Consider the following 26,147-nt stretch of genomic DNA (forward strand, 5'->3'; position numbering starts at 1 on the left):
AGGTTCATCCAAGACACGGATGAACCAGAGTCTCAACAGGCCTAGCTGCAGGGAAAAGTGGACGACTGAATACAGCAACAGAGTCGGCAGGTAAGAACACCAGAAACACACTTACCTGCTGCAGCCACAACGACTGGAACCCATGCATAAGTACAGGTGCCCACACACCAAATAGGACACCGTACAAACACCACACACCAGAATCCAACACACCTGATACTTCCTGGGCCCCATAAAGCAAGGTGCACGGCAGCCCCAGGCAACACTGCATCCAGACTTATGGTTCACCCCTCCGGGAAACCAGCCCTCTTCCAGAGGTATCAACATATCGGGTGACGTATAACATACAGTACAGATCAAAAGTTTGGACACACCTTCTCATTCAAAGAGTTTTCTTTATTTTCATGACTATGAAAATTGTAGATTCACACTGAAGGCATCAAAACTATGAATTAACACATGTGGAATTATATACATAACAAACAAGTGTGAAACAACTGAAAATATGTCATATTCTAGGTTCTTCAAAGTAGCCACCTTTTGCTTTGATTACTGCTTTGCACACTCTTGGCATTCTCTTGATGAGCTTCAAGAGGCAGTCCCCTGAAATGGTTTTCACTTCACAAGTGTGCCCTGTCAGGTTTAATAAGTGGGATTTCTTGCCTTATAAATGGGGTTGGGACCATCAGTTGCGTTGAGGAAAAGTCAGGTGGATACACAGCTGATAGTCCTACTGAATAGAATATTAGAATTTGTATTATGGCAAGAAAAAAGCAGCTAAGAAAAACGAGTGGCCATCATTACTTTAAGAAATGAAGGTCAGTCAGTCAGCCGAAAAATTGGGAAAACTTTGAAAGTAAGGGCTATTTGACCATGAAGGAGAGTGATTGGGTGCTGCGCCAGATGACCTGGCCTCCACAGTCACCGGACCTGAACCCAATCGAGATGGTTTGGGGTGAGCTGGACCGCAGAGTGAAGGTAAAAGGGCCAACAAGTGCTAAGCATCTCTGGGAACTCCTTCAAGACTGTTGGAAGACCATTTCAGGGGACTACCTCTTGAAGCTCATCAAGAGAATGCCAAGAGTGTGCAAAGCAGTAATCAAAGCAAAAGGTGGCTACTTTGAAGAACCTAGAATATGACATATTTTCAGTTGTTTCACACTTGTTTGTTATGTATATAATTCCACATGTGTTAATTCATAGTTGTGATGCCTTCATAGTCATGAAAATAAAGAAAACTCTTTGAATGAGAAGGTGTGTCCAAACTTTTGGTCTGTACTGTACATGCAGGGACCAACACCAACAACAGCCCAGACATGTACCAACCAACAAAACACATCACACACCCAGAACATAAACCCAAACCACACATACAACACGTGAGGGTAATGGTACATGGAGAGTAAATAAGGGAGAATAATTTGTGTTCCATAAGGTGGCCCTAAAGGACTGGGCAGAAACACGCAGGCAAGGAGCAAAGCTCCACCCACACACCAAGCAAGGCTGTAGTACAACTGCCCCCAGCCAGCAAGACACAGGTATATATCAAGCCCGCGGCCACACCCAGGAAACACCTTAATCCCCACTAGCAAGATTATTAACCCCTTGCTCACCAAATAGCAGGGAGGCAAACCTTAAAGGGGAAGTGCACATGCAAACTGCCAACATGTTGCCACCGGCAACCAGTCTGCATGGCAACCGCGTCACGGTCAAACACCAATATGACCGTGACATGAGCATGCACACTGCCGTTCCATTCTTCATTATGGGACTGACAAAGACAGACAAGTGCTGTACTTGGTTATCTCAGGCCCACAAATAACGAACAGCTGTCCCATGTCACAGGACCCCATTCTCATGATTGGTGGGAGATCCTGTGGTCAGATCCCCACGATATCACACCCCCTAACGCTAAATACCATGTCAAAGCCAGAGTGGCTTGTTGGCTCCACCCCTGGCACATGACCACCATGATTCGATCGGCTAGGCCCTTGGTGGATCAGTCTTCCTTCCCCCCCCCCTAAAAGGGCCTCATATGGATCTTCGCACTCTTTCCCCTAAGAAGGTTCATATGGATTCTATGGTGAGAGTTTTTAAGGTCCTTGTCTGGCAACATTTCTTGCTCTGAACAACTCATATTTAGGCAATGACAAGGCTGCAGGGAGGGCAGCATTTCCTGAAGAGATTATATTATTCATCCATTACAAAGTGTTTTTTTACACTGAGAAAATATAAACTGTCATGATGTTATTTCAAGCATGATTAGGCCATTCACTGAACATGATATAAATTCAATCATGGTAGGGTTGTTAAATATCTTGTTTTTATACTGCTCTGTATAGGACCCAACACAAAACTCAAGAAAATACAAAATCCATACAGATGCTGTCATGGTTGTAGTCAAACCCACTGGTGCTGAGTGACGTAAACCGGTATTAGGCAACAAAAATAATTCTACATATGTCAAGGAATACCACAAAAAATTATACTAAATCTGGTCAATGCTATAGGAGTGTCACATTTATGAAACCAAGTAAAAGAATAACCCAGAACCAACCGGAGGTAGAGAAAGGTCCTTTCACACATGCAATCCTGGCTTTTTGGGGGGCAAAGAACACCTCAAATATACCTTACATAATCTGCATGAAATTTTTATAGTTTTTTTGCCCATATACCACTTTGCATTTTATGCCATTTTTTATGCCTGGCATTTCTTTAAGGCTGGGTTCACACTTGAGCGTTTTACAGCGCGTTCAAACGCGCTGTAAAACGCTCAACACATGAAAACCAATGCTTACCTATGGCCCTGGTTCTCACTTGAGCGTTTTACAGCGCGTTTGAACACGCTGAAAAACGCCCTACGCTCAAACAAGTTCTTGAGCTTCTTTGGGGCGTTTTGTCGCGCGTTTGCAGCCATAGGACACTGCTGTTAATCACACAAACACGCGAAATACGCGCGTTGACTATGGACAAAAACGCGCGACAAAAACGCGCATATCAAATTCGCTCAAGTGTGAACCCAGCCTTATAGAAAAGTAGGGCAGCACGGTGGGTTAGCATTGGTGTCTTGTAGTGCTGGAGTCATGGGTTCGAATCTGACCATGGACATCTGCATTGAGTTTGTATGTTTTCCTCTTTAACGCCAAGGACATAATGATGGGAACTTAGATTGTGTGCGCCACTGGAGACAAGTGATGATGTCTGTAAAGCACTGCGGCATATATCAGGGCTATAGGAGGGTGTGTCCTACATGTAATATTTCCTATAGACATTCATGTAGCATCTTTCCCTAGAAAATGCTCCAAAACAAGGCTACAAAAGCGATAAAAAAATAAATAAAAAATAAAAATAAAAAAAGGGTGACCCTAGCTCTGAGGGGACTAATGGTGGATTTACAGACTCTAAGGCTACTTTCACACCTGCGTTTGGTGCGGATCCGTCTGGTATCTGCACAGACGGATCCGCACCTATAATGCAAACGCTTGGATCCGTTCAGAACGGATCCGTTTGCATTATCATGAACAAAAAAAAAAAATCCGTTCAGACTTTACATTGAAAGTCAATGGGGGACGGATCCGTTGGAAAATTGAGCCATACTGTGTCAACTTCAAACGGATCCGTCCCCATTGACTTACATTGTAAGTCTGGACGGATCCATTCGCCTCCACGGCCAGGCGGACACCCGAACGCTGCAAGCAGCGTTCAGGTGTCCGTCTGCTGAGCGGAGGACAAACGCTGCCAGACTGATGCATTCTGAGCGGATCCGCCTCCACTCAGAATGCATTAGGACTGGACGGATCCGTTCGGGGCCGCTTGTGAGAGCCTTCAAACGGAACTCACAAGCGGAGCCCCGAACGCTAGTGTGAAAGTAGCCTAACGGTTAACCAGTCGCCATTTATTGACAAGGAAGGGTTTCCTCCAGACAACTGGAGGTGAAGAGCTGTAATAACATGCAGGGATCACCTCCACAGTACAAGAACGAGCGATCACCACTGCCATTCCTTGTCCTCATACAGCTGCATTGTTCCTGGGCAGCAGAGTGCTGTTTAGGCTCAATTCACACGTCCGCAATTTCGTTCCGCATTTTGCAGAACGGAATTGCGGACCCATTCATTTCTATGGGGCAGCACGGGTCCGCACTTCCGTTCCGCAAAAAAATAGAACATGTCCTATTCTTGTCCGCAATTGCGGACATGAACAGGCATATTCTATGAGTGCCGGCAATGTGCGGTCCGCAAAATGCGGAATGCACATTGTCGCCGTCTGTGTTTTGCGGATCCACAAAACACGTTGCGGACGTGTGAATGGAGCCTTAGGCTGCACAATCTGCGGCCCACAAACCATAATTTCCTTGACTACATTAACGACCGTTTCAACCGATGAACGAGTGTTTCGCTCATCGGGTGAACTGTGGAACCTTTTGAGTGGCAGATTATTGGGAATGAGCGTTCGTCCCCGATAATCTGGCCAACAATTCGGTAGTGTAAACCCGCTTTAAAGGGGCTGTCGGGGTTCAGGGCTGAACCTGGACATAAGCAACCCTTCACTCCTTTAGCATGTACAAGTGGAGCATCGGAGCATTTCATTGCTCCTATACTGCGCGCTGCATCGCATAGGGGAAGGTCAGTTTGTTGTGATCTGGTGACGTACCGAGTAATAGTGATACCCACATCTAAAACCTTGCTATACAACTCCTATTTGTGCCAATGACGTCACCAGGCTCCCTGCTCGGTGGAAGTCTCCGCCTAACATAGTATTATGAAGCCCAGTACGTCACCGGCTCACAACAAACAGACTTCGCCCTGCTGGTTTGACACCCCGCACCCCTGCTGATCAGCTGTTTGAAGAGGAGGCGGCTCTCCATGCGAGCGCTGCTTCCTTTTCACTGAGCGGTGTCTCCTGTAGAGAGGCAGCATAGTGCAATTACAAGTGCTCGCTCTATTCAACTGAATGGAGCAAATACCTGTCATTACACTGCACCACCGAAATTTCGGAGACGACCGGCAGTGTAATGAATAGGAAGCAGTGCTTGCCCGGCACCCTCGCTGATCAGATATTGATGACCAATCCTGATGATAGGTCATCAATATATACATGGCCACATTGGACCTTCAATTAACAATGCAGACTGACTAAACAGTGAGGTTTTCATTAGTTAATGAAAGCCAGCCACATCCTGTACTTGACCACAGTGCGGCTGTGGCACAACCATGCTGTATGGGCATACCACAAGTCCAGAAGAACCAGATAAACTGCCCGCAACTCATCTTTGTGAGTAGACTAAACCTGCATGACTACTGTGTGAATGTGTAGATTGAAATCTTTACAATTCAGTGCAAACCTGAGATAACATGTTCTTTGATAGCGTTCTAAGGTTCACCATGTCACTGTACTTGGTATAAATGAAAAAGAAAACAAAAGCTAACCCAAATAACTGTCATTTTTTATTTTTTATCCAACTCCAAAAAACATCCAGATCATTTGTTTAAGGGTCCATTTACACGTCCGTAGAATGTGTCCGCATCGGAACGGGTGCGGACACATTCATTCTCTATAGGGCATCAATGGATGCGGACAGCAGACAGTGTACTGTCCGCATCCACATTTCCGGAGCGCGGCCCCGGAAAAAATAAATAAAAATTATATATAAACACGTCCTAGTCTTGTCCGCCACTGTGGACAAGAATAGGCAGTTCTAAGGGGGTGCCGGCTGGGTGTATTGCGGATCCGCAATACACTACGGCCGTGTGAATGGACCCTAAAAAGAAGTAAAACTCACTGATATTAAGCAATCTGAAATATTTGTTAAGCTATGAGATCTGAAACTGGTACAAAAATAAGTCCGACACTAGTATCTTGGGTGTAAAGCACAGCTTGTGCCACATACACTATGTACTTTCTATTATAAGTGAATAAACAAGCAAACATTTGGACTACTTGTGGTGAACGTCACGAAAGTCCCGTTAGCCACTCTGCCTGCACATACCAGAAGACATCAAAGCTTGCATTGAAAACCAAGACAGACGGGGGGGCGTGGCCTGACCGGCATGGAGTGAAGACGCTGATCGCTTCAGCTCCGATTCTATCCTGTTTGAATCCTGACCATCCGCTTGGATAAACTGTGAATTTCTGCCTAAAGACCCTCAGTGAACCTCTGTGAGTGCCCCCAGTAAGTTTTACCTGTCCCGGTGCCCTGCGGTGACTGCTGGATAGAGAGCCCTGGGTCTGGGCCTACTTACCAGACGGCACTTCCTGACGCCATTCCTGCCGGCTGGCCGGATCGATCGGTGGGGGAACTGGTGAGAGGAGGTTCCCTGCCATACCTACTTACTTCAGAGGCCAAGCGGGATCTGGAACGTTAATCCGGTGGGTTCATTTCACTCTATCCTTGACCGGACGGCGAACCTGTGACCCCGGGACATTAGGCGCTGCGGGCGCCATATTGGCTGCGGAGCTGCAGGGGGCTATACCTCTCCCCTTATAGGCCGTTACCCAGGTAGAGAACTTCTTCATCTACTCTGCCGTTATAGGGATTCACCTGGGGCGGTGTGACACTAGTTGGGGTCACTGTGTCTGCGTTATCCTCAGCAGAGAGAGACTTGACACTTATATTAAGCCACAAGCTGGTTGCTGAAGCTTTTATGGGCCGAAAAACGGGTACCTCTGGGCCTGCTATCCCTCCCAAATTGATGCTTGACAATATGAGCCAGACAGATGGCCACAACTCTGGAACTTCTGCTGAGCGTCCGGAGGTAGACCTTGCCAAAATCATGGCGGCCATTACCAGCTGCCAAACGACACTCACGGTCAAAATTGACCATGTACAGGCCGACTTAACTCTCCTCAGACATGATATTGACAAGATCCGTGAGAGGACAACTGAGGTGGAGAGGAGGCTGGGAGAGGTGGAGGATACGGTCCAACGTGAGGATTCGGTGATCCGTGATTTGCAAAACCAAGTTAAAACCCTGGCGGCAAAAGTGGAGGACGCTGAAAACCGAAACAGGAGAAATAATATTAGGATTATGGGCTTACCGGAGAGAGCAGAGGGCCCTTCCCCTGAGGAATTTACGGAGCGTCTCATCAAGCAACTCCTGAACCCAATTACCCTATCAGGGACTTTTGCAGTGGAGAGGGCGCACAGGATCCCTACCCGTCCTCTGCCCCCTGGAGCCCCGCCACGTCCTTTTATCTTTAAGGTGTTAAATTATAGAGACAGGGACGCTATCCTGGCTACGGCCCGTCGTATGAAGGACATTCATTTGGACAACGTCCGGATTTCCTTCTACCCGGACTTTTCTACAGAGGTGCAGAAACAACGCAGACAGTTCACGGCTGTGAGAGTTCGGCTGCGGGAGAAAGGCCTGGTTTATGCCATGATGTATCCAGCACGTCTCAGAATCCAGGATGGTGAAGTGGTGAAATTCTTCACCTCCCCAGAGGAAGCGTCTGACTGGCTTGATCGCAGGGGCTGAGTATAACGGGACTTATGTTCTGAGAGTCTTATTTTAGGTTGCGGATGGTCACTTTATATGGGGAGCTGTTTGTGCTAAAATTGTATTGCCCTACTGCCTAGGTTCAGTTCTTGGGTTTACCTAGAGTGGTGGGTGGCAATACGGGCCTCCCCGTCCTGATCTATTAGAGAAGAAATTGTTCATGGGAAACTCAAGCTTGGATAGGTTGGGGTTATCTGGGCAGGGTGGGGGGATTTGTCCGCTGTTCTGGGCATGTTGGGTTGTTCTCACTGTATTCTTGATGTATGGGTGTGATTGTGTGTTTGTATGGCTTGGGTGGTGCATTTTCCTCGGATGGTATAACTTTGACATTCCGCCGTAATGGCTATCTGTCGGTTTGTCTCCTGGAATGTCAGGGGACTAAATGATAAAATTAAGAGATCACTGGTCTTTAATTTTATAAAGAAACATAACCCCGATATGTTGATATTGCAGGAGACACATCTGCAGGGGAGGAAGCTCCTAGCGTTGAAAAAGCCTTGGGTGGGAGCAGCCTACCATGCGGTATATACTTCCAGAGCGAGAGGTGTGTCAATTCTGGTGGCGAAATCCCTTCCCTTTCGTTCCTGCTCTGTTCAGACTGATATGATGGGACGTTTTGTGATCCTTCATGCTGCAATCAGGGGCATCGAGTATGTGGTGATAGGAGTATATGTCCCCCCCCCTTTTCAGAGGGATGTGTTGGATGAAATTATGAAGCGAGTGGCAGCGCTGCCTCCGGTGCCTCTGATTGTACTTGGGGATTATAATGCGGTGTTGGACCGGACAATGGATAGGCTTCGTCCTGGGGGGTCACATACTGATGCGTTGAATTCCTGGGCAGAGGTGTTTGCCCTAACAGAGGGTTGGAGATATATGCACCCGGATATTAGACAATACTCTTGCTATTCGGCTTCCTATGCAGCACTCTCCCGGATTGATTTAGCGTTTCTCAGTAGGGAGCTGCTACCCTCGCTAGTAGCCACGGAATACTTGCCAAGAGGCATTTCTGACCATGCCCCCCTGTTGGTGGTTCTGAGACAGCCGCTTACACCTGCCGAAAGGCAATGGAGACTGAATAGCAAATGGCTTGAGGTGCAGCCGGTGGTTTGGGCGGTGCAGCAGGGGATGAAAGATTATTGGGAACTCAATGAGGGCTCTACCAACCCTCTGGTGGAGTGGGAGGCATTTAAAGTTGTCCTGCGTGGTACGTTGATTCAGGCAATTGCTTCTTACAGAAAAGAGCTAAGCGCCACCAGAGTTAAATTAGAAAACGAGGTAGTAGATAAGGAGCAGACCTTCATCGCTGACCCTAATGATGAGAACCGTATTTCATGGGATGAGGCACAAAGGAAACTTACCTTGCATCTCACAGAGTACACCCAGAAGAGATTGCTATTCCAGAGGCGCCTGGTCTTTGCAGACGGCGACAAAAATGGGAGAGCCTTGGCTTTCCTGGCTAAGACTGAGACGCAGCAGACGGTAGTCCCACACATTACCTGCAGGGATGGCTTGAAGGTTTATAGACCCGAGGACATTTGTGAACAGTTTGTTCAGTTTTATACTGACTTATACAGTTCTAAATCCACCTCCTCCTCAGATGGGATCCGTTCATTCCTTCAATCCATTCCTCTTTCTCCTTTGGCTGCGGCTGATAATAGATATCTAGGGAGACCTATTGATGTTGGAGAAGTAAGGGCAGCAATCGAGGACATGGCTCCTGGGAAGTCACCTGGACCGGACGGCTTCCCGATTGAATGGTACAGGTTAGACGTTAATTTACAATCTACACGCTTACTCGGACTTTTTGAGTATGCGTGTGAGTCCGGGAAGTTGCCTTCTTCCTTTGGGGAAGCGACTGTCGTAGTTATTCACAAAGTCGGGAAGCCTCCGGATCAGTGTGCATCATACAGGCCGATTTCCCTCCTAAACACGGACGCGAAAATCTTGGCTAAAGTCCTGGCTAAGCGTCTTGGCGAGGTGATACTGTCTGTTATTGACCCGGACCAATCTGGTTTTATGCCCGGGAAGACGACTGATATAAATCTTAGGAGACTATTCACTAATTTGCAGGTTAGACACGATAATGCGGGTTCAAGAGTCTTGGCGTCCCTAGATAATGAGAAGGCCTTTGACTCTGTGGAGTGGAATTTTATTTGGGAGACAATGTTCCGTCTTGGTTTTCCTTCCTCTTTTGTCAAGTGGGTTCAATTGTTATACCAGACACCTATAGCACGGATTAGAGTGAATGGAGTCATATCCCGGCCCTTTAGGTTGCATAGAGGCACTAGACAGGGGTGCCCTTTGTCCCCATTGTTGTTCGCCCTGATAATGGAACCCTTGACACAATTAATCAATAACAGCTCTTTGATAGAGGGGTGGACGGTAGCGGGGATTCAGGAGAAGGTATCATTATACGCAGATGACCTGTTAGTCTACTTGGCGGACCCTGGCCCCTCCTTAGAAACCCTGCTAGATGTAGTGGATGGATATGGGAAATACTCGGGTTTACGGGTTAATTGGGCCAAGTCTAGTTTATGTGTAATAGACATGGATGAAGAGGTGGATATTTCCCCGATATCTCCCCTGAGAGTGGTAGATAAATTTCTCTACTTAGGGATATATATCCATAGGGACCCTAGACAGTTCTGTCAATTGAACTTGAGGCCCACCATGGAATACATCACGCGTAAGCTGGAAGCCTGGGAGAATCTTCCGCTGACCTTGGTGGGGAGAATTAATATTATCAAGATGGTGCTACTACCCAAACTTCTGTATATTTATAGAGCAGCCCCAGTGAGGATCCCTAAGTCACATTTTGATATTTTAGATAGATCCTTTTCCCGTTTCTTGTGGCTCCATCGGTCCCCCAGACTAGCGAGAAAGACGCTGAAGGCCTCCTACACTCAGGGGGGCTTGCAGCTACCAGATATGTATATTTATTATATAGCCACGCGCCTAATGTATGCATCTTGGTGGATTAGGGCGGATGCCAATAACTCTGCGGTGGTACTAGAGGCGGCGCTGGCTGGTTCATATGAAGCGCTAACTAATCTGGTATACAGGGGGGGGAAACCCGTAGGACTGGGGACGTATACGGACTCTATGGCAACAGTTAGCGAGGCCTGGGTGAGGTTTGTGGAGATACATACGGAAAGCCTGGAGGGTGGCACCTGGTCCCCTTATATCCCACTATGGCGTAACAAGCTTCTCCCAGAGCTCTTGCATCTTCCTGACTTTGAGTTCTGGCCTAGGAAGGGTCTTAAATATCTAACACAACTGTTTCAGGAAGGAACCTTCCGTTCCTTTGAGAGCCTGCGAGCTGAGTTCCAGTTACCCCAGACGAGTTTTTATCGCTTCCTCCAACTGAGACATGCCTGCGAGAAACAATTTAGAGCCCTATCCCTAAATTTAGAATGCGGCCCATTAGAGTCAATAGCTAGGAGGAAAATCCCTTGCAAACCTATCTCCTCCTTTTATGTTGAAATTGTTAAAATGCAAGAATCTCCTATTAAGCGTTCCTTTGCTAAATGGGCTGAGGATATTCCAGAATTGGAGGATTCTCATTTGGAGGAATGGCGTCTGAGATGGAGGTCGTCGGTTATAAGTGCGAGAGATCAGCTCATCCAAGTGAAGTGGATGCACAGAGTGTACTTGACCCCACTGCGTCTCTATCAGATGCGACAATTACCGAGTCCGGGTTGTGATAGATGTGGAGAGGCGAGGGGCTCTTTCTTCCATATGGTGTGGTTATGCCCGGTGATAAAGACATACTGGAAGGGAATTTGTAATTTTATCAATGCTAGGTTAGGGCTCCCAGGGATTTGTAATCCTGTAATATGCCTACTAGGGTTAGTTTCTGAAGCCACCCCTTCTAAATACAATAGAATACTGTTAAGACTGTTGATGTTTTATGGGAGGAAAAATATACTTTTGAACTGGAAACCGCCCAAGTGTCCTACAGTGGCCCAATGGGTACTCCTTATAAATAACGACCTGCAAATGTATAAATTGACATATGAGGCGAGGGGATTGTCTGACCGATTTGATGATATTTGGGGCCTTTGGGTCCAAGCTGAAGGCACGACTTGAGTCATTAACGGTGGCAAATGTATCACCCACTGTATGTATGTGTGAGTGTATGGGTGGAGCAAGTTCTAGAAGCCTCTTAGAGACAACAGTGACACTTTGTACTATAGCCATTTATATGTCTTTTATGGTCAAGATATACGTGAATAACGGACTTGCTGATGTGAGTGTTGTATCATGGAAGTTTGTTCTCTTCCTTGTTCTCCCCACGGGAGTGTTGTATTTTTTATGCAAAATGTTAAATAAACACTATTAAAAAAAAAAAAAAAGAAAACCAAGACAGACAGTCACGTGACATTTTTAAAGGGAAGCAGATGAAATGACAGAAAAGTTGTGAAGGCTGAAGAAATCTCAGAGCCGTGTTAATGGACAATCATAACAAATACATGCTTCTCCACCGAGACCCAATTATCCAAGTCTTTTGTTTCAAAGCTTCAGCTGGTAGAGTTACTAAGTGATGCATAGATTAATTAGTGCCAAGCGTGACACATACACGCAAGTGTAATCCGGGAATAAATGATATGTCTGAGGCAACAATGTAGTTACCGGTAATCATTTAGGACTACCACCCTGACTCATAAACCATTAAAAAAATTATCTGCTCATTGCTGATCCATATTTGTAGTCTCTCAATTCCCCACAAACTGCCTTTCAGCTTCTGTAACTTCTCACAGAATGCTACAGATGTACAGTCCTGGCATACAGATTTCTATGGGTGCTAAAAGTGATAAAAGCAATAATAGCCCATGAAGAACACCACCTAAAAGTGGATGATGTCTCAGCATGTCAAATTACCAGTAAGCACTGCCCCATGAAGGAAGGTCAAGAAACAGGGGTAGATCCCTTCTAGCTCAGGTAGATATTGATTTTGTTAACCATTTATTCCTTAATGAAACAAAGTGCTAGCTGGAAAAAAGAAACAACTTTGCCTATATCTTAGGCACAAAACATGCTAAGGGTATGTTCACGCAGTTAAATGGGTTATCCAAGAGTATAAAGTGTGTCCCCCCCCCCCCCCCATGTGCCAGGCCCCCCACATAGAATATACCCTGCGGCGCTCCTGGTCCCCGCACCGCCACTGCTGCTTCTCTCCGTACACGGATGAAAACGTCTGGTGTCAGGGGAGGGGGGAACGGGGATGAGCCTCCCTATCATGGCAGGTGACGCTGCTCCCACCCTGACACCGGATGTTTTCATCCATGCACGGGGAAAAGCAGCAGCGGCGATGCAGGGACCAGGAGCACCGCAGGGAGCGGGGTAAGTATATTCCATGGGTTTTTTCCACTGCAAAATCCAAAATCAAAACTCCACCACCAGTTTTGCCGTTGACTTTAAAGGGGTTGTCCGGGCTCAGAGCTGAACCCGGACATACCCAGAATTTCACCCAGGCAACCTCCTGACAGGAGCATTTTGTGGAGTTTCGGTGACGAACTGGGCTCTCCTTTGGGCTGCCAGGCGGAGGCTTCCGCCCAGCAGTGAGCCCGGTGACATCAACGGCACTGATGGGCGGGCTTTAGCACTGCCCTAGCCTGTAAAACGGCTAGGGCAGCGCTAAAGCCCACCCATCAGAGCCGGTGACGTCACCAAACACACTGCTGGGCGTAAGCCTCCGCCTGGCAGTGTGTTATAGTAAATAAAAGAGCCCTTGACCTGTGCGATCCAGAGCAGGGCAAGGGAGCGCTCCAATGCTCATGTCAGGTGGGGCTGCCTGGGTGAAATTATGGGTATGTCTGGGTTCAGCTCTGTACCCGGACAACCCCTTTAAGGTAAAAAAAATAAAACACCTTGTGCAAAGTTTTTTCAGTTTTTTCAGGAAAACCTCAACCAAAGACTCTAATGCCTCTTTCACACAAGCATGTCCGGATAAGGTCCAGCCCTATTATACTGTGCATTCTGTATTCAGAATGCTATTATTTTCCCTTATAACCATGTTATAAGGGAAAATAATAATGATCGGGTCCCCATCCTGATTGTCTCCTAGCAACCGTGCGTGAAAATCGCACCGCATCCGCACTTGCTTGCGATTTTCACGCAGCCCTATTCACTTCTATGGGGCCTGCATTGCATGGAAAACACACAAAGAGGAGCATGCTGCGATTTTCACGCAACGCACAAGTGATGCGTGAAAATCACCGCTCATGTGCACAGCCCCATAGAAATGAATGGGTCTGGATTCAGTGCGGGTGCAATGCGTTCACTCACGCATTGCACCCGCGCGGAAAACTCGCCCGTGTGAAAGGGGCCTTTCACATTTATGGTAAGCAGATCTGGCATTCATGGATACGGGAACAGCCTGCTGGATCCGTGAATACTGGGCGCAACTGTGGAATTCGGTCCGGCTCCATTTACTATGATGGGGGCCGGCGAGACCTGTCCGCAACCTGGCAAATATGTAGAGGAGCGGCTGGACAAATACCGCTGTACAAATCTCCGCCGGTCCCCATTATAGTGAATGGGGCCAGACGGTATTTAGCCAGCGCAATATGGCGCCTGGTATTCACGGATCCAGCAGGCTGTTCTAGATCTGCCGGATCTGTTTACCGCAAATGTGAAACAGACCTAAAGCTCATTAAAACTTAATCACCTGACATTGGTCCTATGTCATACTCATTTTCCATGAGGCAATCTAGCCTGCAATGTAGACCATCACTAGGAATGAGCAAATCGACTTCAGATGAAATATCCGAAGTCTATTTGCATAAAACTTTGTTTCAATACTGTACGGAGTGAGCGCTCCATACAGTATTAGAATGTATTGGCTCCAATAAGCCAAAGTTATTACTTCGCGAAGTCTCGCTGTAAAAAAAACATTTCCCAAACTCAGATTCGGTTCCAAGTGGTACCCTGGAACCAAACCAGAGTTCGGGAAATACAGTATAAATCAATTTATGAAGTTATTATGTGAAGTCTCGCGAGACTTTGCGAAGTAATAACTTCGGCTCTTCGGAGCCAATACATTCTAATACTGTACGGAGCGCTCGCTCGGTAAAGTATCGAAACAAAGTTTTATGCGAATCGACTTCGGATGTTTCATCTAAAGTCGATTCGCTCATCCCCAACTGTGATTATCTCTCAGATTTTAGACGGGTATTGATGATATCTTGAATGGACTACGCGTTTTCCTAAATGTGACGCAAATAGTTCTTGTACCCAAACAACTGTAATACGCGTGCCAGATGGCTTTAGACTTTGGAAACATTGCAGCATGAATGATACCCCATGAAAACAGCACTAACTGGAGGAAAATTACCAAGATGGTAGTTGCAGTATTCGGATAGAGCAATCCAAACCGGATTCTCTCACGCCTAGTAGTCAGCAATATGGTTTATAATTATCCATACTGTCAGTGTAAAACCAGTTGACAAGTGTATGAACACAACTATTCTTCAGTAAGAACATAAATCAAAATCTCCAGCAGTTTAATTAGGATGTCCTAAATCTCCACATGAGCAGTTCAGTCATGATACAAAACTGACACGTGGGACAATTCTGTCTTCCTGATTCCTCACATTTTAATATGGCTACAATCCCAGCAGCAACAAAAAAATCCTCTAAAATGAAGCTTCCCTTTCAGTAACAAAAAAAAGAACTAAATTAATACTTCTACATGGATTATGTAATCACATCTATGCTAGAAAGAAAAATGCCGCACAATACATTCTGAAAGCCTTAAGACCCTTTCACTTTTTTCACATTTGGTTATGTTGCGGACTTGTGCTTGTCCCCTATTCCCCCCCCCCCCCCCCCCCCCAATCTTTCCACACTCAATACCCCATCATGAGAAAGTGAAAAGAAAATGTTAGAAATCTGTGCTAGTTTATTGAAAAGGAAAAGCTGAAATTTCTCCTGGACAAAAGTATTCAGACACTTTACTATGACGCTAAAAATGTATCTCTGGGGGCCTCCCATTTCTCTTGATCATCATTGAGAGGTTTCTACACCTTGATTGGAGTCTACCTGTAGTAAAATCAGTTAATTTGACATGATTTGGAAAACCACACCCCTGTCTAAGGTCTTAGTGCATATCAGAGCAAAACCCAAGCCTTGAGAAGGAAAGAACTGCCTGTAGAGCTTGGAGACAGAACTGAGTGGAGACACAGATCTGGAGAAGGGTACAAATACTTACTGCTGCACTGAAAGTTCCCAAGAGCACAGTGGGCTCCATACGTCTTAGCCTACATGCACACAAACGTATTTTGTTTCCGTTCCGTTTTTTTTATGGATAGGATGTGGACCCATTCATTTCAACGGGTCCGCAAAAAACGCAGACAGCACACCATGTGCTATCCGCATCCGTATGTCCGTTCCGTAGCCCCGCAAAAAAATAGAGCATGTTCTTGTCCGATTTGTGGGCAAGGATAGGCATTATTACAATAAAAAATAAGGGGTTGGGTCAGCACAACCTGCTGCAGGTGCACATCACTATGGCGAAATACATATACAAACGGAAAATGCAAATGTGATCGCACACTACATCCAGCACTCTGCCCTCCATGCTGGATGAGACATTGGTTTATATTTTGGCCAAAGCATAGTAAGCCACTCACCGCGTCAAGGCTGTCTCATGAGTGGTCCCTAACTCTTGTTCCTACCTGTTCATGGGCCATGACAGCCACATAAAATCCAGGGAATGCAGGCCAGCATGCAAGCCAAGTACACTTTGCTTGTAACCCCGTCCGGTGCCATTACAGCTTTCATCGGATCCAGGGATGCAAGTACCAACATGCATGCTGAACCCACCATATACTTCTCCTGGAGCCAGATGGCTAATGGTAGGTTCTATACAAGCAGACTCAGTTTTATACTGACTTTAAAACCAGCCTCAAGGACAGATTAACTGGTCAGGTGTGCAATGACTCCAAGGAGATCGCCACGCCTCCAATATATACTACAAAGAAAAAAATAAGGGGTTGGGTCAGCACAACCTGCTGCAGGTGCACATCACTATGGCGAAATACATATACAAACGGAAAATGCAAATGTGATCGCACACTACATCCAGCACTCTGCCCTCCATGCTGGATGAGACATTGGTTTATATTTTGGCCAAAGCATAGTAAGCCACTCACCGCGTCAAGGCTGTCTCATGAGTGGTCCCTAACTCTTGTTCCTACCTGTTCATGGGCCATGACAGCCACATAAAATCCAGGGAATGCAGGTCAGCATGCAAGCCAAGTACACTTTGCTTGTAACCCCGTCCGGTGCCATTACAGCTTTCATCGGATCCAGGGATGCAAGTACCAACATGCATGCTGAACCCACCATATACTTCTCCTGGAGCCAGATGGCTAATGGTAGGTTCTATACAAGCAGACTCAGTTTTATACTGACTTTAAAACCAGCCTCAAGGACAGATTAACTGGTCAGGTGTGCAATGACTCCAAGGAGATCGCCACGCCTCCAATATATACTACAAAGAAAAAAATAAGGGGTTGGGTCAGCACAACCTGCTGCAGGTGCACATCACTATGGCGAAATACATATACAAACGGAAAATGCAAATGTGATCGCACACTACATCCAGCACTCTGCCCTCCATGCTGGATGAGACATTGGTTTATATTTTGGCCAAAGCATAGTAAGCCACTCACCGCGTCAAGGCTGTCTCATGAGTGGTCCCTAACTCTTGTTCCTACCTGTTCATGGGCCATGACAGCCACATAAAATCCAGGGAATGCAGGCCAGCATGCAAGCCAAGTACACTTTGCTTGTAACCCCGTCCGGTGCCATTACAGCTTTCATCGGATCCAGGGATGCAAGTACCAACATGCATGCTGAACCCACCATATACTTCTCCTGGAGCCAGATGGCTAATGGTAGGTTCTATACAAGCAGACTCAGTTTTATACTGACTTTAAAACCAGCCTCAAGGACAGATTAACTGGTCAGGTGTGCAATGACTCCAAGGAGATCGCCACGCCTCCAATATATACTACAAAGAAAAAAATAAGGGGTTGGGTCAGCACAACCTGCTGCAGGTGCACATCACTATGGCGAAATACATATACAAACGGAAAATGCAAATGTGATCGCACACTACATCCAGCACTCTGCCCTCCATGCTGGATGAGACATTGGTTTATATTTTGGCCAAAGCATAGTAAGCCACTCACCGCGTCAAGGCTGTCTCATGAGTGGTCCCTAACTCTTGTTCCTACCTGTTCATGGGCCATGACAGCCACATAAAATCCAGGGAATGCAGGCCAGCATGCAAGCCAAGTACACTTTGCTTGTAACCCCGTCCGGTGCCATTACAGCTTTCATCGGATCCAGGGATGCAAGTACCAACATGCATGCTGAACCCACCATATACTTCTCCTGGAGCCAGATGGCTAATGGTAGGTTCTATACAAGCAGACTCAGTTTTATACTGACTTTAAAACCAGCCTCAAGGACAGATTAACTGGTCAGGTGTGCAATGACTCCAAGGAGATCGCCACGCCTCCAATATATACTACAAAGAAAAAAATAAGGGGTTGGGTCAGCACAACCTGCTGCAGGTGCACATCACTATGGCGAAATACATATACAAACGCAAAACACATACGGTCATGTGCATGTAGCCTTAATTTTGGAACAACCAGGACTCTTCCTAGAGCAAAAGGTCTGATGACTTTCCAAATGCACTGTACATTATAAGCAAAGACTGACAGATATTCAGGTTAGAGTCGGTGATATCATCCAGTATGTAAACAAAACCATTCACCCCTACTGTAGTCATCTAATCGCAGTATTAAAAAGGGATTCTCTGAGATTGAGAACCCCTTTAATATTGCCAGGCAAGGTTCAAAGATAAGAAGAAAAAAGACCCAGACACCGGTCGCCAATGCTCCGGTTCCAGCAGTGGTCTCCTTTCTCCTCTGTTTTAAGGTCCCTGCCGGACTGGAAGTCTGATGTGACATTTACACGCACATCCCCCGCTGCTGGCGAATTAATGGCCTCAGCAGCTGTCAAGTGTCGTGCCCGCCAATGGCGCTACTGAGGCCAATGATTGGTTGGAAGAGGTAATGTGCATGTAGATGACACATCACACTTCTGCTCCAGAAGGGACCAGAAGTAGAGGAGAAGGGAGCTTAGCCCTAGAATGCCAGTGACCGGACAGTCTTTTTTTAATCCCTGCATGGCAATATTAAAAAAGAGGTTCCAAGTCTTGGAAACCCCCTTTAAACAATGTAAAACATATGAGGGTGCCTTCCCATTACAGATTTAATAAAAAATGCAAACCAAAATTATGCACACCATGACAACCATCGGGCACCACTGGTGTCCATCATGTGACACCTCTGGCACTTCCATCATTTTCACTGTTCTTCTCCTATGACGGAGCAGAATGTAAAGGATTGGCACAGATGTGAACAACCCCCTAGCATGCTGATCTGCAGGCAGCATCTTTTAGAGCAGGAGGAGCTGAGCAGATGGATATATAGTTTTGTGGGAGAAGATTCAGTAAACCCTTTAATTTATCCATTTATATCTCTGCTATTTCTGACTTCATTGTTCATGGCGGCAGTGTTATCAGTGACTGACAGCTATCTCTGTATACATATTCACACAGGGAATCCTACCAATCACTGATAACACCCCCTGTGTGAACAATGAGCAGAAAATGTAGAAGTTACAACTTTTCCTACAGAACTATACATCAATCTGCTCAGCTCCTCCTGCGCTATAAAACATGCTGCCTGCAGATTGCATTGTATTTTGGGATGACTCTTTAAATATAGCTTATACTTTGGGGTACTATCAGAATTATAGACATTTTTAGCAAATCCTGAACCCCAGAAGCAGGGCATAATACTATCTAAAGGGTTTATTAGACACCCCGATCACACAGACGATTGTAGGGAGAAAAGCGTTCCTTCCCGGCAATCGCCTTCTCACTAGAAGAGGAGATTACCGCTATTACATGCAGCCATCTCCTCCAGAGTATGGGGAGGAGCGATCGCTATGCCATCACTGGTCCCCATGCTGTACAGTGGTTTGCTAGCAGCAGATCTTAATTAGACAGCACGATCTGCCGCCGGCAAATCCTGATCTTTCAGAATGCTAGTAGATCTGCATTGCCCGTTTGCTCGTTCATCAGGCAATCAGCAGCAGTATTACACTGCAAGATGTTCACACAAACGCTCGCGATCATCGGGCAGAAAATCTGCCCATGTAATATACCCTTTAGGCTACATTCACACGTCCGTTTTTTTCTACATCCCGATTTTCGGTCCGTTTTTTGCGGATCCGTTGTTCCTGAAAATGTTTCCGTATGTCATCCGTTTTTTGCGGATCCGCAAAAAACGGAAACATGTGAAAACTCAAATCCGACAGTATATTCTAACACAGAGGCGTTCCCATGGTGATGGGGACGCTTCTAGTTAGAATATACTGAGAACGGTGTCCATGACTGCCCCCTGCTGCCTGGCAGCACCCGATCTCTTACAGGGGGCTGTGATCCGCACAATTATTGTGCGAATCATAGCCCCCTGTGAGAGATCAGGTGCTGCCAGGCAGGAGGGGGCAGACCCCCCTCCCTCCCCAGTATTAAATGTGCCCAGTGCGGCCTCAACTCTCCCCCTGCCCCCCCCCTCCCCATCATCGGTGGCCAGTGCGGATTCCCAGTATTAATAAATGTGCCCAGTGCGGTCTCACCTCTTCCCCCCCCCCCCCCCCCCATCATCGGTGGCAGTGCGGATTCCCAGTAATAATAAATGTGCCCAGTGCGGTCTCACCTCTTCCCCCCCCCCCCCATCATTGGTGGCAGCGGAGAGTACCGATCGGAGTCCCAGTTTAAATCGCTGGGGCTCCGATCGGTTACCATGGCAGCAAAGACGCTATTGCAGTCTTGGCTGCCATGGTTACTTAGCAATAAATACAAGCATTATACTTACCTGCGACTGCGAGCTGCGATGTGTGTCCGGCCGGGAGCTCCTCCTACTGGTAAGTGACAGGTCTATAGGCAATGCGCCGCACAGACCTTTCACTTACAAGTAGGAGGAGCTCCCGGCCGGACACACATCGCAGCTAAGTATAATGCTTGTATTTATTGCTAAGTAACCATGGCAGCCAAGACTGCAATAGCGTCTTTGCTGCCATGGTAACCGATCGGAGCCCCAGCGATTTAAACTGGGACTCCGATCGGTACTCTCCGCTGCCACCAATGATGGGGGAGGGGTCGGGGGAAGAGGTGAGACCGCACTGGGCACATTTATTATTACTGGGAATCCGCACTGCCACCGATGATGGGGGGGGGGGGGAGAGGAGAGGTGAGACCGCACTGGGCACATTTATTAATACTGGGAATCCGCACTGCCACCGATGATGGGGGGGGGGGGTGGAGAGGTGAGACCGCACTGGGCACATTTATTAATACTGGGAATCCGCACTGCCACCGATGATGGGGGGGGGGGGGGAGAGGTGAGGCCCCACTGGGCACATTTAATACTGGAGAGGGAGGGGGGTCTGCCCCCTGCTGCCTGGCAGCCCCTGATCTCTTATAGGGGGCTATGATATGCACAATTAACCCCTCAGGCGCAGCACCTGAGGGGTTAATTGTGCAGATCACAGCCCCCTGTAAGAGATCGGGTGCTGCCAGGCAGCAGGGGGCAGTCATGTACACCGTTCTCAGTATATTCTAACTAGAAGCGTCCCCATCACCATGGGAACGCCTCTGTGTTAGAATATACTGTCGGATCTGAGTTTTTCACGAAGTGAAAAATCAGATCTGTAGAAAACTTACTGGGAATCCGCACTGCCGCACTGGCCACCAATGAATATAGAGGGAGGGGGGCACATTTAATACTGGGGAGGAAGCCTAATTTCCAGGAACGGAATCCGCATAAAACGGATGACATACGTAATGACATACGAATGTCTTCCGTTTTTTGCAGATCCATTGACTTTGTATTGGTCCAGGATCCGATTTTTCAGGACAAGAATAGGACATGTTTTATATTTAAACGGACATGCGGAACGGAACAACGGAAACGGACAGCACACATTGTGCTGTCCGATTTTTTCCAGGACCCATTGAAAATGAATAGGTCCAGATCTGGTCCTGATCTGTTCCTGAAAAAACGGAACAGATCAGGAAAGAAAAAACGGACGTGTGAATGGACCCTAAAAGGGGTTGTCCGTGATTGGAGACATTAGTTTACTTGTTTAACAAGGACATAAATATCTCCTACATGACTGTCCTACCTTTCAGATGCCCCATATTCATTACACAAATTCTCCGCCGGAAGGGAGTCTTTTCTCACATTCAGTGACATACCGGGTCCCTACTGCAGAGTGAAGTCGCTTCTTCCGCTTCGCAGGGAGCCAGGTGACGTCACCATTAGCCACAGGCATTATGCAGAGCGCTCGGAGGGGCTGTACCTCGACGGCAACAGTTCGCGCTAAACCACGCCCCTCCGGTCCGGTGACATCATCGGGCAGGGCATGTTGTTCACAATGAAGGAGGCAAGGGAACTATGCGGAATATGATTCAAGGGGGGCGGATGCATGGAGGACGTGGCGATGTGCGGTAGAAGGTGGAATAACAGTGAGGGGGCGGAGATGAGTCGCCTGAAAGCACGTGATGCTGCGCTGCGCTGGAACCCACAGTGCAGAGCGGCAGGAAGTTAGACAAAAATAAACAGATGTAAACAGTGCGTGGGGTAGGGATCAACTGATATTGATTTTTTAGAGCAGATACCGATAATCTGTAATCTTTCAGGCAGATAGCCGATAATTTATACCAATATTTTATATCTCATAATATATATTAGATTAGTTGGTAGTCACTGAGGTGGTGGAAATTTGCATTTGGCACTAGTATATTATAAATAAAAAAAAGCCCTTAGCTGGTAGTCAATTTATAATTTACATTTATAATATACTAGTGCCAAATGCCAATTTCCACACCATCCCCCCCTCCTCCCTGACTTAACCCCAATCAGACCTCAGATCAGACCTTTATTAACCCTATCAGACCTTTATTAACCCCTATCAGACCTGAGATGAATAAAATAAACTCCTCACCTCTACTGCGCCCCGGCTCCTCTTCATCTCTGGGTCTGGCTGCACTGTCACCTGACCGCGTGCAGCGTTAGGTCATAGTGCGCGCACTACGTCCTGATGCTGTACGGGGTCAGGACAGTGCAGCGTGGGCCCCATCAAAGAAGACCAGGGAAGGAGAGTATTGGAAGCGCTTGCTGCGCTTCTTCCCGGCTCCCGATGCATACTAGTGCGCGCTTCCATAATGGAATCGCTCATTAGTATTCATTTTATACGCATTATCTGTATAATCGGCACGGTTAGATGCCGATAATGTACAAAAACCTGAATATCGCCCGATAATATCGGTACTTCAGATAATCAGTCGATCCCTAGCGTGGGGGACCTTCGGAGCCGTGTAGAAATGGCAAAAATACCTTAAAACATATGGGGGGGGGGGGGGGACCTAGAATCACCTGTTAACAGTGAGTACACTTAAAAAAAAAACTAAAAACTTTGATCCCGGAGAACCCCTTTAATGAACCTTGTGTATTACTCATTTAACCCTTTATGTAGCTGTAGTACCTTTCATCTGCTCTCCAGGACCATATGGAACCATATTCCTGTGTAGCAGCAGAACAAGGAAAATAACTAAAGTGCCAGATATTTTATAATGGACATACACAATGCCACCAGGAAGCCCAGCATTTAATTCAGCAAAGTACAGCACCATGATACAATTTTTACCACTTATTTTTTAAGGATCTACGATGAATCTGCAAAAAAGGGCTTCTAATGGCGCCTTTAATGCAGAAGTTAATTGGGCCTTACAGAAGTTTTTTGGCACACACTGTATCGTCATATGCTTCCTATTCATATAGAAGCACAGAGGGGGTTCTCATAGATTTTATAGGAAATCGGAGAAAAAAATAAATACAATCCCTTCCACTGCATTCTGTTCTGTATAGAGAAAATCAGGGCCTGTGAAACATGACTGTCATAATCAGACTTCTGCTCACTAATGTTAGGACTGCTGGGTACTAAAATGTCAAAAACCGGCAAACCCCATCAGTGTAAATAGTGGCATGGGTTGGGGCCATAGAGGGAATATGTCAACTATCTGCCCCTTAAAACCAAATAGATGGTTTATTCTATTTCCTGAACATGATTATGAGCGCTGCCGGTTAACAACATTTAGAGATAAGCTTTACAGCAGTCACCCTGAAACAATAAACTGGAGGGGACCTCGTCTTCTAGGTATGCTCTGTGAACTGGACAAAGGTCAGGAGGGAGTAGATAAGCTGGGATATTACCTATTGGGAATGGTGGATTCAGATATCTATATATATATATATCTATATCTATCTATCTCTATCTATCTATCTATATATATATATATTATATACACACACACACACACACACACACACACAAAAAATTAGGCAGCCCCCCAAAATGATGACCCACTTTGTTCCCAAGGCTACTAACAGTGTTGGCACCATTACATACTTTTAATACCAAACTGGTAAACAACTCTCAACTACGATAGATATAGATATAGTTACATGGGAAATAAAAATAAAAAATACCAAAAATTCTTTAAAAATAAGTTTAACATGAAAAAACAAACAAACAATAGGTAATTTGTGATGACACATTCCCTTTTAGAGGCAGTTTCAGCCAACTTAATAATAAAAATAAAATAAAACACACACACACACACACACACACACACACACACACACACACACAACCCTGTATATCCATTTTGTTTGAATAGTCAACCGTAGTATGACAATATGAAATCTGTTACTGGTGCATATCTTCCAATCCCAGTATAACTAAGTTATAATGGGGACCGATTGGTAATGCATAAAACAAATCTGAGAAAATAAAAGTACAAGCCTTCACCTTACCATACAACCTGTCTACCCAATTAACCATTAGAAAAACAGACAATAATGAGGCCTAAGGAAGCAAAACTTATTTCAAACTGGTTTCCATGGAAACTGAAAGAGAGCTTCCCAAGCTGCTGGTCTCTCTAGAACACAGCACACCCTGGTCCCTCCCTTCTGCCATCACCCAGCATGCCACCTCCATACAGGACACTCCTGTCCCTCTCTCCTCCAGCACAAGGCAAACTGGTTTCAGTTAAACACTAGTCTTTGCTTAGGGGTGTGTGTCACTAGCCGCCCCCAGTATCTTCCCCAAAGTGTCGCAAACATAGATCTGTGCCGCAGCAAGTTAATATTACAACAGATCAAAGGGAGCACAAGTACAATTTACAGAGTAGTCAGACATTTTAAGCAATTGAATATATACATCAGTGATACATTGTAATGTACATTGACTCCAAAGACATACAGCAATGATAATGCCAGCAAAGCGCTGCAGAATGTTACTTCTAATACATAATCATTAACAATTCACTGTTTACAAATACCGAGCCATAATAAATAAACAAAGGAATCTTGTATACAACCTGTGGATACTAAGACATGAGCCCTCAGCTCCAGCCCAACCATTCACAATCCCAGTATTAGAATATTAAAGGTTTACAGAAGACTCCCAAACTTGTATAAAGCAGAATAAACTTTACTACACATCCAGAGCCTGAAATCAGCAGCACTGAGCACAAGGCAAACACAGCAGCACTGCCTAACAAACGAGTGTTGTGCAGACTTGATCTGCTCCTCTAGAGGTGTGGTACGTGCCCCCCTGGCTCAGCAGGGGTTAACAGCCACCCCTAGGTGTGGGAGGACAGGGACCCCTCACCTTAATACCACTCCACCAGCCTTGGCTCCTCTGGAAGGATCAGGTCTGTGCTCTTCGCCCGGGCAAGGACTGCAGTGTCTTGGGCTTGGAAGTGACAGGCAGCTCCCACTCCCTACTCTCTAGACTGCAGGCTTCACTGAAGGAAGGAGGGGCAGCTCTGTGCTAGAGGAAGAATTAAATCCTCCACCCCCTCAGGGTTCACCATGACATCATTGTCAAAGGATTGTGGGAGAGGAGGTTGAAAGGAAGAAAAAAAAAAAAGGCAGCTAATTAACCTGTGTGTGGCTGGAAATGCTCCATGTCTGTGATGCTCATGGTGCACAGGAGTCTGACAACTTCACATGTACTCCTGCTAACAGAAAGATGTGTATCACTGGCATTCATATGTCACTGACATAGTCCTGTCCACAGAGGCACTGCCACTATTTCACTGGATTCTAGAGCGCCCACATACTTTTCTGCTCAGATGACAATTCAAGAGCTTTTACCCCTGCATTAAAAATATTCGATTACATTTAAAGGTGATGTGCCAGTGCATCTAAAGACTAAGCTGGATACCTGCAATACGGTAGGTCTATACTAAAAATGGCCTATCATTTAGTTTATGCAGCGCCTATGCAAACCTATGTATCTCCATGGTAACAAACAATAGTCTGGCTGATTTATTTCCACGCAGTACCCTATTTATTGATAACCTACTGAATGTACGTTAGGATAAAGTTGGGAATAGAAGAAAGTATAACTACATGATACGATTATATAGGGTTTTGTTTCTTGTCTGGTACCATGGAAATCCATAGGTTTGGAGGAGCTGTAGCTCAAAAA

At 46.2% G+C, this 26,147-nt stretch overlaps 1 protein-coding gene across 1 annotated transcript in view; it reads right to left on the bottom strand.

The window, feature by feature from the left end:
• RHOC (ras homolog family member C) overlaps nucleotides 1-25,474 on the bottom strand; it is a 71,478-nt gene extending 46,004 nt beyond the window's left edge. The window contains exon 1 of the mRNA XM_040423885.1: nucleotides 25,323-25,474. The gene's annotated coding sequence lies outside the window, so the exon portion shown is untranslated. The remainder of the gene's footprint in view (nucleotides 1-25,322) is intronic.
• Between the last annotated feature and the right edge of the window lie 673 nt (nucleotides 25,475-26,147).

Source organism: Bufo bufo, chromosome 3 (assembly GCF_905171765.1).
Source record: "Bufo bufo chromosome 3, aBufBuf1.1, whole genome shotgun sequence".
In the NCBI taxonomy this organism is placed as follows: Eukaryota; Metazoa; Chordata; class Amphibia; order Anura; family Bufonidae; genus Bufo; species Bufo bufo.